Raw genomic sequence first — 12,198 nt, 5'->3', positions numbered from 1 at the left:
TTGAAAAAACGTCAATGAACAATATAATATTTTTCTCCACGAGGTGACTTTTTCCTGGATGGCCCACATAAATTAGTATGAAAAAGTTCAAGAGGCTTACTATTTGATCGTTCCTTTTCAGGAAAATGTGCTCTGGTTTGCTTACCAAATTGACATGATTTACCTATTGTATTTTCTGGAATGCGAATATCTGGAAGATCACAAACCGCCTGGTATCTGCATTCTTTTCTTATTTGAGGGAAGCTTAGATGCCCCAGTCTTCTGTGCCATAGCCAGTGTTCATCATTTTTACTTAGATAGCACTGTTGTTTTCCTCCCTTGAGTATGTACAAGTTGTTTGGAGTTCTTACACATTTGATCACTGTTTCTCCTATATCAAGCTCACGAACAACACATCCATTTGATCAAATACTACTTCATTTCCTTGATCACACATTTGACTGACACTCAATATATTATGCTTTAGACCATCAACATACATAACATTCCCAACTTTAACTTTTCTTTTAAGAGAACAGAGCCTTTACCTTTCATGACTGCAGGAGTGTCATTTCCAAATGAGACCTTCTTTTCCTTTTCTAAGGCAGTATATGATTTAATTTTTTCTTTATCACCTGTCATGTGTTTCAAGCATCCACTGTCAATGTACCATTGATTTTCTTGTCCTTCTACATACAAGGCTATACCACATCTTTCTGTTTGCAGTTCTTTATTTCTCCATGTTTTGGGACCTAATGAAGTTTTCTCCTTCTGAGATGTTTGCCGAAATTTACTCCTGCATTCAGAATCTTCATGACCAAAGTTGTTACAGATAGAGCATTCTATTTCATTTTCAAGAGCAGAAAAATTATTGTAGGTCCTTTTCATGATCCCAGTCACATTCCTTTGATTTCGTGCTTCTCTAGTCATGATGGTCTTGTAAGCAACACATTGAGCAACTTGTGTCCAAAGTTATGACATGAAAAACATTGGCCATTAAAGAAATTCCTGCAATTATCGAACCTACTGACCTAGTTATTGTAGTTTCCATTGACATTCATTCTTGAAGCAAATTGAGTATGATTTACCTAAGGTTGGTTGTAGCTTCTGTTCATCCTTGAAGTAGATTGAACCTGATTTACCTGGTGATCTGCTTTATTCCTTTGCTGATGATTGTCAAATTGTTCACTTCTCCTTGCTGCATCAAGATAGCTTTTGGAGGTTGATGGATTTTGTGCTTGAGATGCTTCTTCAGTATATCCAAGACCTATCTTTATCAGAGGAGAATATTTCACTTTGATAATTTCATCTAAAGTTTCTGATCCTTTAGCAAATCTGAGATTGAGAGCTTTTGTTTTCGCAATATTTTTTCTTAGACCCACAATTTGAAATTCTAATTTTTCATTGTGTTTTTCCCTTTCATCAAGTTGGAATGTCAAAGTACCTATAATCATATTCTTTTCTTCTAAACAAATTTTAAGTTTAGAAATTTCTTCATAAAGACCATCTTCATCTAAAGCATCCAAGAAATCATCATCTTCAAAAGCCATCAGAAGTCTATAGTCATTACCATGTTCATCTTCATCACTATTTGATAAACCATCGCTATCTTCATGCATATAATAGCTCTTCTTACTTACATTCTATTTTCTATTCCATTTTGCTGATTCCTTACCTTTATCAAAATTATCTTTATGAGGACATTTGGCCGCATAATAACCGACTTTTCCACAAGCAAAGCATTTGAAAAGTAGCTTACCTCTGAATCTTCGAGAACCCTGTTGAAGGTTCTTGACAAACTTTGATTCTTCCTCTCCTTCTGAAATATGTCCTGATTCATTGAGTTCTTCTCTTCCTGAAGCTTTGAATGTGGCTTCTCTCATATCTGATGGACCCCCTTTTCTCATTTCGAAAGCAGTTAGGATTCTGTGCAATTGTGTCATAGTAATACTCTGAAGATTTTGCTTTTCCTCTATGGCAGAAACTTTTGATTCAAACTTAGAAGACAAGGATCTTAAAACATTTTCAACTACAGTAACTTCTTTTATCTCTTCACCCAAGTTTCTCATGCGATTAACAATCTCATCTATACGTAAGAAGTAATTAGTTATACTTTCATCATTGTGCATTTTGAGAGTTTCATATTGAATTCTGAGAGATTGTAGTTTTGCACATTTTACCCTATCATCTCCTTCGTAGCTAAGAACGATCTTGTCCCATATTTCTTTGGCAGTTTTGAGCTGCATAACCTTGACAAATTCTGATTGTGATAAACTCCCCAATAATGTATTGATAACCTTGGCATTTGTTTCATACTGCTTTTTACCTACCGTATCTATAGGAATTGCTAATGGAAATGTGTATCCTCCTTCCATGATTTCCCAAACATCTGTTCCAAGAGATTGAAGATAGGTTGTGGTTCTTACCTTCCAATAGAAGAAGTTTCTCCCATCAAAGATTGGTGGTCTAATGGATCCCTCTCTTTTGTAGGTACTCATGATAATAGATCTTCCTTCAAGCGATCAAGCTTCATCTAAAGGACCTGCTCTGATACCAATTGATGGAAATAATACTGAGAGGAGGGGGGATGAATCAGTATTAGCATGTTAATAATATTTCATTTCCATATTCTGATTCATATACGCTACTTCAGTTAATGAAACTTGCGTGTATACACAACTGTATATAAGGAAACTAGCGTATACCCTGTAAACTTATAATTTAGTTAATTCTTCATAAGTTGATCTTTAATCTGTGCATCGGAACCATATAAACAGTAACCAGGAGAAGTAAAAATAGAACAAACAGTCACACACATGAACACAAGATATAAGGTGGAAACCCAATGTGGGTGAAAACCACCTGTTGTAATCATCGCTATCTTTCTTTTAATAAGAAACTTCTATTTACAATATTTTGTACTAGTGCAATCTTATACCAGTACACAGGCTTCTACTTGTAGAAGGCTACAACCTTCTCTCATTCTCCAGCTTCTCCTGGAAGGGAGCTACAACCCCCTAGCTCTTATACTAGCTGATATACTAATATGTAGGTGCTGACCTACAGAAGGCTACAACCTTCTCTTTTCTTCCAGGGATCACGTTTCATAAATTTTCAGACTAGATCCATCAATTACATCAATCAAACATCAAGTATATCTACATCAACCAATCTCCTTTGTATCAACCAAAAACTGAATCAAACAATAACTTCTCTGAATGTTGTAATCAACATACAATAACAGTAACTAGAACCCAAGCCAGAAAGGAGAACACTTCAACAACAATCATAAGTAGCTAAAGCATATTTTATGAGGTGTACGCTACTTCAATGTGATGAACCTGCGTGCATATGCACTTGTATCAAGGAAAACCTGTGTATATGTACTTTTGAAATGCTGAACTATCGTGTATACGCGCCTTTGCTATACTGAACCTGCGTACAAATCTGTAAATGATGATTTTAACCTCTACAATTATTCAGACATCAGTTATACCGAGATCATCATATTTACAGATTACAACATGCGCCAATTATTTAGATAAAATATCAAAACCACACAAAGATACTTCTCTTTAAGCCTTAAGATCTTGACCCATCAATAGAACTTATCCTTCCTCAAGCACTTAGGTTCATCCTTGATTCAGATCCAGCTGTGCACCATAACCCAATCACCTGTATTATAGATCTTGCTCTTCATTAGATATTCAATTTATGAGTGCCTTTGCCTAATGTTCTTCTCCTCCTTTTATAGTCCTAGGCCTTACTCAATACCATGGACCAAACCCACTTAGAACAAATATCGTGGACCAAATACTAGGGGTCAACACTTCGGATCAAAAACCATGGACTAATACCGAAATACCATGGATCAAATACCACAGACCAAATTTTAGTTTTCCAACATGTACACACCTTTCCTTCCGTGAAAGTGCATGTGTACGCATACGCGCATTTTTTTCAATTAACCTACGTGTATACGCGGGTTGGTCAAGGTGAACCTGCGTATACCTTTCTTTCTTCATTCTATGAGGCCTGAACTGTGATTTGTCATTTGAGGGAGTTGCCATCAAGTACAACACCTGTATCACCTGTATCATAATGCCAACAATTTTCACTATCTAATGGAATAAACTCTTGATCATTCACAACAATTAGACCTTCTTGTTCATCGAATATCTCTATGGTTTGATTAGTCTCATCTGGTGTAGAGACTGTAACTTCTTTTGGTTTTGTATCAGTGCTGTCTAAAAGTGTTTCTTGTGTCTAATCAACATTATAAAAAATAAAAGAGTCAATGTTTGAGTGTATGGAGTAGATGGGAAAGTTTTGAGGACGATCCTGGCTACTTACCATATATTTCATTAAGGTTTCTCGATATAGTTTCTTTGGTTGTCCAAAAACAGAAATTGTTGCATAAGACATATCTAGTTGAAGAGACCCCTGAAGTTTGGCTCCCCATGATCTTGATAAAAGCATGCCATACCTCGATGGGATGTCAGCAACTACAATGTCCATTAGGATTCTCTTGGCAGGATATTGGACTAAAGTAACACATAGGTCTTTGATTAATCCTAGACACTTTACTTTTGTAGAGTCAAAAGAAAATAAGTCTTTGTAGGGCATTGTTATGTCCAGGTTCAATTTTTCCATCACTTATTTGGGCATTAAATTGTGAGAAGCTCCAGAATCCAACATTGCATGATGTAAAATATTGTCATGGATACTAAGCCTTATATAAAAAGGTGGAATTCCTCCTTCTAATGGATTGCCATTAACATCAGGACCGAATATAAGTTCTGGTTTATCATCAAACAAGTTAACTGAATCTTCATTTCCAGCAAAGTTTAAGGTCTGATTTATATGAGATTTGTAAGGTTCATTCTTAATTAGTTCTGTCAAAGGGACTGGAATCTTTAGCTTAGCTATCTCTGCTCCCAAATTGAAAGGCAAAGAAGCTTTTCCTAATTGAGGGTTTGGAGTTTTAGCAGCAAGGATTTGAGTAGCATTGTTTTCTTTTTCTTTATTGGGGACTTCTTTCTGTAGATTTATAGGTGGAATTGAAGTGGATGGCTGATCAATAGAAGGTTGATCAGGGGTTATATCTACAATTATAGGGCCAGAAGGATTTGGGTTTTGCATAGGGAGAATTTGAAGAACCTTTGCGACAGGGGCTTCTTTTATCTTCTTGGGATGATTATGTGTTGTTTTTTTTGTTTGGTCAGGAACATCCAAATTCCTTTTGCCCCTTAGGTTGTATTGCTTGTGGAATTCGAAAATAGCAGATTCATACCCTTGTTTATAGTCAAATGATTCACCAGGTTGTACCTGTAATTGCTACAGTATATACAGTTCCTACTCATCTTGGGTTAGAAAAACAGTGTCTTCATCATTTACTCCCATTAGGTTAATTTGTGTGTCATGCTCTGGATTTTCTAGATTGGATGTTTCTACATAATTTCCTTGAAAAGGAGGCCTTATGTTCTGATCTGGTCCATTTTTCCCTGTGTTTTGGTTATTTATGAAATTTGGGTTTATAATTGGAGGTGCTTGTTGGTTATCCCATTGGGGTTTCCTTTCCATGTTACCTATTCTCTCCATTAGTCTTTCCATGTTTTTAGCCAAGTTATCTATTTTTAGATCAGAGGGTGAAGTTTCTTCCTTAGCAATTCTTTTTTCATTTCTTTCTCTAGCCCTCTTAGCTAACAAGTATGCTTCTACACTAACATCTACACTTTGTATCTCTTCTAAAGTAGGGGGGTTTCTTTCCCTAAGCTGGTATGTCATATTAGTATCAAAACCATCAGGGAACTTTATTAAGGCTAAGTCAGGTGGGGGTCTAAGGTTAACTGGGATGGCATTCTATATACCATTAAATTTAGTGCAGTAATCTTGAACTATTTGATTAGGTCATCTCTTAATATTTTCATATTCTGAAAGGATTTGTAAAGGATTCTTCTTCTTTTCCCACCTATAAATAAACAACCTTTGGAATTTTTCTAGGTATGTTATATGATTGGCTGGGAAGGCTTTAAACCACTTCTTGACATCACCAGTCAAAGATTGGGCAAATAGTCTCATCTGAACATCGGCTTCATCTAATTCATGTAGTTCAAAGAAGTCAGACATCATGTTTACATGCTGTTGGGTCGTATACTGACCAATAGCATCAAACAAGGGAATCTTACTTTGATAATCTGCAGGCATAGCATGAAGTTGGTAGTAAAACAAGAGGAGCATATTTGTTTTCCATTGTTGTTGATTGGGATGGGATAAGTTGTGGGGTTGATATAATTGGGACTAATATAGTAGTAGATGAAGAATCGGGACTAGTAGGTGGTGAACGAGTAATGATAGGTTGGTGAGGGAGTGAAGGTGTAAATGGTGGTGAAGAATGGACTTCAAAAGGTATTATTGATGAAGTTGATGGAAACAATGGTGAACTTAAAGTAGTGGAGATATGTTCAGAAAACTCAGGGGTAGTAGTGGTAATGGATGATTATGGAGATTTCAGAATATACTCATCAATGGATCTATGGGCCTATTGGACTTCAAGGTCTGCAATGAACTCAGGGTCTAGAACAATATCGTATATTTCACTTTTAGACTTTGCTTTAAATAATGATAGACCAAATTGCTCATCAAAGGGTGGATCTTCTAAAAACAACCACTCAGTAGGACATGAATTAGCTTTAACTAAAGGTGTGTGACTAGTTGAACTTTCTTCTTTTATGGATTTTCTCGAAATCAGGTTGGGATTATCAACTACTAGGGGAGGACTGGGATCTGTATTAGCCCTAGTAAAATGAGTCTTCCTCAAAGCCAGAATTTCAAATTTTCAGTTGTTTTTGTAAGACGTTTCAATATAAATTCTAACAAACAACTTTAAGAGGCTTAAATATAGAATCATAAATTTCTTAAAGCTTTATTAGGTCTAAGTAATTGTTGGTTCCCCAGTGGTGTCACCACTATGTTATCACTTAGAATTTTCTCTAGAAGTTATAAGAAGAAATAAAATGACCGAGGTAACTACAAACAAACTTTTAGGCTTAGGATCTAGCCAACCTAAGTCCAGAGAGGGCTCTCTCTTTATGATTTAGCTTTGTTTTGTTGGGATATTAGGCTAGTTCTTAAGTTCAGGTGATTTGTATTGAAGGTTGGATGGTGGAATCCTTAAAACAGATGGATAGATTGATGTCTCTGGACCATTGGGCTATGGAGTCAAATAAGGGCAGCCAAACTAGAATTAACTCACTAAAGGGAGTGTTCAAAGGGCAAGCTAGCAGGGTGTAGCACATATCTTTGGGCTTTTTGGTTGAAGTGATCTTAACCAAGGTGAGAGAGCACTTAAGAATTCTCAAACCGGGATTAAAATGAGGAATAGAGGATAATCATGAGCAAAGGGGAATTAAGAATCCTTTGCTATAGATCACAGGGAGACTACCTAAACTAAGGAGCAATCAAGAATTCCTTAACTTAGATAATTAGCAAAAAATATTAAAATTCATAATAGTTAAAATAGAGTGCAATGAAGCAAATTCTAAGATATCATTCCATATTATAGCATTCAAATTTCAGATACATTAAAGATTGTGGAAAAACTTTTCAAGAAAGATAACAAAACATGAGAAAATACTTGTCTGTACTTCACACTACACATGAATCCAATGAAATGTCTTGTCTTTATTCATCAATCCAGCATGCTAGCTCAGTCAATGCTCCAATGGCTTATAGTCTTTCGATCAAGAAGCCTATAGAAATGTCCAAAAATTCACCCTACATACTTCGAATTGTGAAGTATTTATACAAAAAATTATTACAAAATATCTCAAAACAAACTTAAGATTTAATCTAGGAAATACAAATATCTTCTTGCAAGAAGATAGAGACAGCTATTGAATTGTTTCATGTTGTCCCTTTTATTGTGGTAATGGTGGATTTTATGGTTCCTTCTTATAGTTGAGGTCTCTTACGCTGGCATCTTCTTTGTCTTTTATCTTTCACCTGATATGCTTTGACCCTGATACTCTTTGACCTTGCTGTCCTGCTTTCATCTAATTACCTGGCTGCTCTATTTTTACTGTACAGTGACTTTTGACTGTAAATTTCTCAGAGTAAATCATTCATGCTTCCCCACCAGTTTGTATCAGGTAATTTGATATTCATCATCCTCCTATATATCTCATTAGCCTCGGTATACTTGGCAAAATTAGGCTTAGTGATGAACAAATTTTTAATCTCATGCTGGAGAAAAAACAAGTTCTCGAAGGTGTTATACAAAACTTTGCTTGTTGGTAGTGCTTTTATAGATGAAGTGCTAGTTTGTTCCTTATCTAAATGCCTTAATCTATCATCATAGTCTAGCTGTGTCATAAGTTTATCATTGATGACCAAAGGATTAGGCAATCCTTTCTCCCTCAAAATTTGGAATTTAGCCATGAATCTATAAATAGCCACATGCATGTTGTGGCATTTTCCTTCTAAGTTCAGCATTAGGTTCCTCTTGGAAAGGACCTTCCTTATTTCCAGGATGGTTTCAGTCTGTCTTCTAGATTGATCTCCTGAAGCTTATATTTGTTTTTGCTGTTGAGGAAGTGGATGATTCTATTGGCATCCTTTGGTTTTCACTCAATTCCTCTTTGTCTTTCTAAATAGTTACTATAGCTACCTTTATCAATTTTGTTTGCACAAACATAACCTGAATAGATGGCCAAACATCCTTGATGGAGTCAATGATATTGGCCCATAACAGTTCCTTGGCTTGCCCAAGGGATTTCTCCAATGTTAGGCCCTTACCAAGGCTTTGACCCTTTCACTCATCCGGTTGGCTTTTGGTGCCTCTTCTTTTTGCATAATCTATGCAAGTTTATAATCAGTCTCTAAACTCGCCACCTTTTCCTTCATTTTATTCATTTCTGTAGCCTGAATTGACATCTCTTCCATGGCTCTAACTAATTCTGCTGCCTTTTCTCCTGATGCACCTGCTGTTGCTATAGACTCTGTTGTAACTAGTAATGCTGTGACAGGTGGAGATGTTGGTGCAAGTGAAGTTGCCAGTGTAGAAGGGACTGTTGTAGATACAATAGGGATGTTGTTTGCAAAAGTTGATGCAATGTCAGTTTGTTTCAATTGGATCAAGTCTTCCAATTCTTTCTCTATCTCCCTAAGTTGATTATTGAGTTTTAGGACCAAGTCCATCAACTCTTCATGTTTTGTTTGGTTCTCTATGACTTCAAGTGTTTAAGGATGTTGCAGTTGTGGTATATTCAATTTCTTCTTCAGTGCAACAATATCCTTGTTCTTCTTCATCAGCTGCTCAGTAGCATTTATATCTTTGGTATCATGTCCAAACTCAATAATCAAGTTGTCTAATGACTTGATCCTTGTATCCTTGGCCTGTGAGGAGACCTTCTCCAATTGAAACTATGTTGAGATGTTGTTCAATGAATTTTATAGCTGATGGGTAGCTATGGCTTTACCTGTGAGGGTGGAGTATATCATCTCTCCAGCCTGTTTATGTAGTTATATCTGGTCCATGGGATAAATATCCCTTGCCAACACTTCAAAGTCAATCCTCTTGAAATCTGATGTTGTTTTGGGCTGCTCTATTGTAGGTTTGATAAAGGACATCTGCAATTTTCCCTCCTTGATGTCAAAGGCTGACATTAGCCTCGTTTGATTTGTGGGAGTGAGATTTAGGTATTGAGCATATGTTTGGGCTTTAAGCTTCTCATTCCTTATTTTAATTTCCTTATATCTGTCTTTTATGTGCTAGTCTTTGTCAACAGGCCTACTGAAGGAAGAAAGTTCCACATTAAACTGCCTTTCCAACTTCTGAGTCTATGATGTGGAAGGTTCTTGTTTTTCTTCAGATGGAGTAGTGGGCCTACTTCTTTCTACCTCTGTGTTGGTCACCTATGCTGACCCTTTTGTGTATTCCTGTTCAGAGGCCGGATTAAGCCTTTGCCTCTTGTTGTGACTTTTTTCCTATTGCAAATTAGAGGTGTCCATTCCTGAAGTGGAAGTTCCCTCTCTATTTCTTTTTGGATTTTTCTCCTCATTCTAAGGAGTCTGTGTGACTGGAGGGGTTATCATGGCTCTTTCTTTATCTTCTGGTACCTATAGAAAAGAGCTCTCATCAAGCTGCTTTTCCAAATCAATTAGATCGTTTTCTACATCTACCCTGGTTTTGTCACTATCTACAAAGGTATTTTCCACCCATACTATTTGATTGACATATGCCTCTATTTGTGGTATGGGGTGGTGAATAAAATGTCTAGCTTGACCTTTTTCCTTTTCTTGGTAATGAATTCTAAAGGGTCATATCTCCATACAAAACTCCTTTTGAATTTCATTCTTTGCAGGATTAGGGCTACCTCTTTTCCTGCCTCTCTGGAATTGCATATGAAGGGACCTAACTGGTCTTTGATTTTGAAATTGGCCTTCTTCTTGGCATTGACAAAGTCGACCTCATCTACATTGATAATCTGTTTGTAATATTCTAAGGCAAACAACCCCGTGGGGAGGTATCTTGCAACTTATATGGTGCAAGCAGGAAACCATATATTCTGATTTTTGTGTGGTTTTGGTAAAGGTACCAATCTCCCACTTTGGTTTTCTTGGAAAGCTGGAGGACTCTTTTTATCTCTGGGCTTATCCTAGGTGGAGGATTTCCAGTGAGCATAGTCATGATTGGATACACAAAAGAATCTATAAAGTCAGAGTATGTATATGGGGATCTATACTCATGGAAAAGTGGGGTCCAAAAAATGATAGATCTAGGCTGGCCCCTGGTGTCAAGCTTTTGGAGAGTAAAAGGAAACTTATCTGACTGATAGTACAAAAATAGATGGTTCAATACAAAAGAGTATTTGCATACCCTCTCATTTCCCATTCTTGTGAACTTCTCATGCATTCTATCATCTATAAAACTAGCAAAGTCATATATGATTGCAAGAGGTTGCCCTGGGGTATAGATGGACATGAAAGCAAGAATAAGCTCATCAACATATTCACTGGTAGAGTAACCCAAAACACAGGATATCATGGTTACAATGTTCAAGCCCCATTTAGTGAAAATAGTGGCTACATATGGAGGGGATCCTTGCAGATGTGTTTATCCTCTCTAATGAAGGTTTGGAACAACTGGCCCAATCTTGATGGGCTTAGCTTGGGATACTGGTCCAACAGGTCTCCAATTGAGAGTGAGGTTAGGTTTGGCCCTGGTTGGAACTGCAACATTTCATTAATGGACTCGGCTGTGATAGAGAATAGGACCTTCTGGTCATGTGACATTATGGCCCTATGGTTGGGGACGTAGCATGCATAGCACAAATGAACAATTTCTGGAAAGATATGATCTTGGGAGAACTAGTATCTGGGTAAATTGGATTCCCAGAGGCCAATATCATCTGTATGGTTCAGGTGTTTGTCTTTGCTTAAATGATGAATTTTAAGCAGGAGCTCTATTGCAGTTATGTCTTTGATTTGGAAATCCCTATCAAGCAGGGGAAGGTGGTCTAGGTCTAGGTGTGGAGTAGTAATGGGTCTAACATCCATGGCGACAAGGGCAGCCATAATTCAGTTCTTGTGGATTTGAATTATGCTTCAGGGGGTTTTATACAAGGTTTTGGGATTTTTCAGAGGGTTTAGGTGAGCAATTTCTTTAATTGACAGTATTTTTACTCAATTTCTTAATTTAAAATACTGCACAGGTTAAAGGTTTTGAAATTTTCAAGGGTAAGAGGTATTTCGTGGTGAAATACATGGAATTGGGTGATTTGGCTCTGAAATTGTTGGTTCACGGTAGCTGCAGCGGTTGGCGAAGTCCTGGTATGGTCTGAAAAGGTTGATTGACTGTATGCAACGTCTTCTGGAGCGGAGTTGGAAGTCTGTGGGTAACTTAGGTGTTTACAGTGGTAGCAATGGTTTACACTGCTTACAACGAGAATCCATGGAAAAAAGGGCGAAAGGGGGCTTCGCAACCTTTTAGAAAGAAAATGATTAATTTGGGCGGGTTTCACCTTCAAATAAAAGGTTGGCGGTTTTTCGGTTGAGTGGTGGAAGCGGTTTTGGAGGGCCATCACACCGCTTTTGTGCTGTGGGCGATATTCGGGAGGGGTCACCCAATGCCATACATCATCTCACATGTAGCATCGGGAGCCAAGAGAAAAACCACTTTATCAGGTGTTTATTGTTCAGCCATCGAGCATGGCTGAT

Source organism: Pinus tabuliformis, chromosome 1_1, assembly GCF_031772625.1.
Source record: "Pinus tabuliformis cultivar Carrire ecotype Pingquan chromosome 1_1, CPIR1, whole genome shotgun sequence".
In the NCBI taxonomy this organism is placed as follows: domain Eukaryota; kingdom Viridiplantae; phylum Streptophyta; class Pinopsida; order Pinales; family Pinaceae; genus Pinus; species Pinus tabuliformis.
This window is presented reverse-complemented; position numbering follows the sequence as displayed.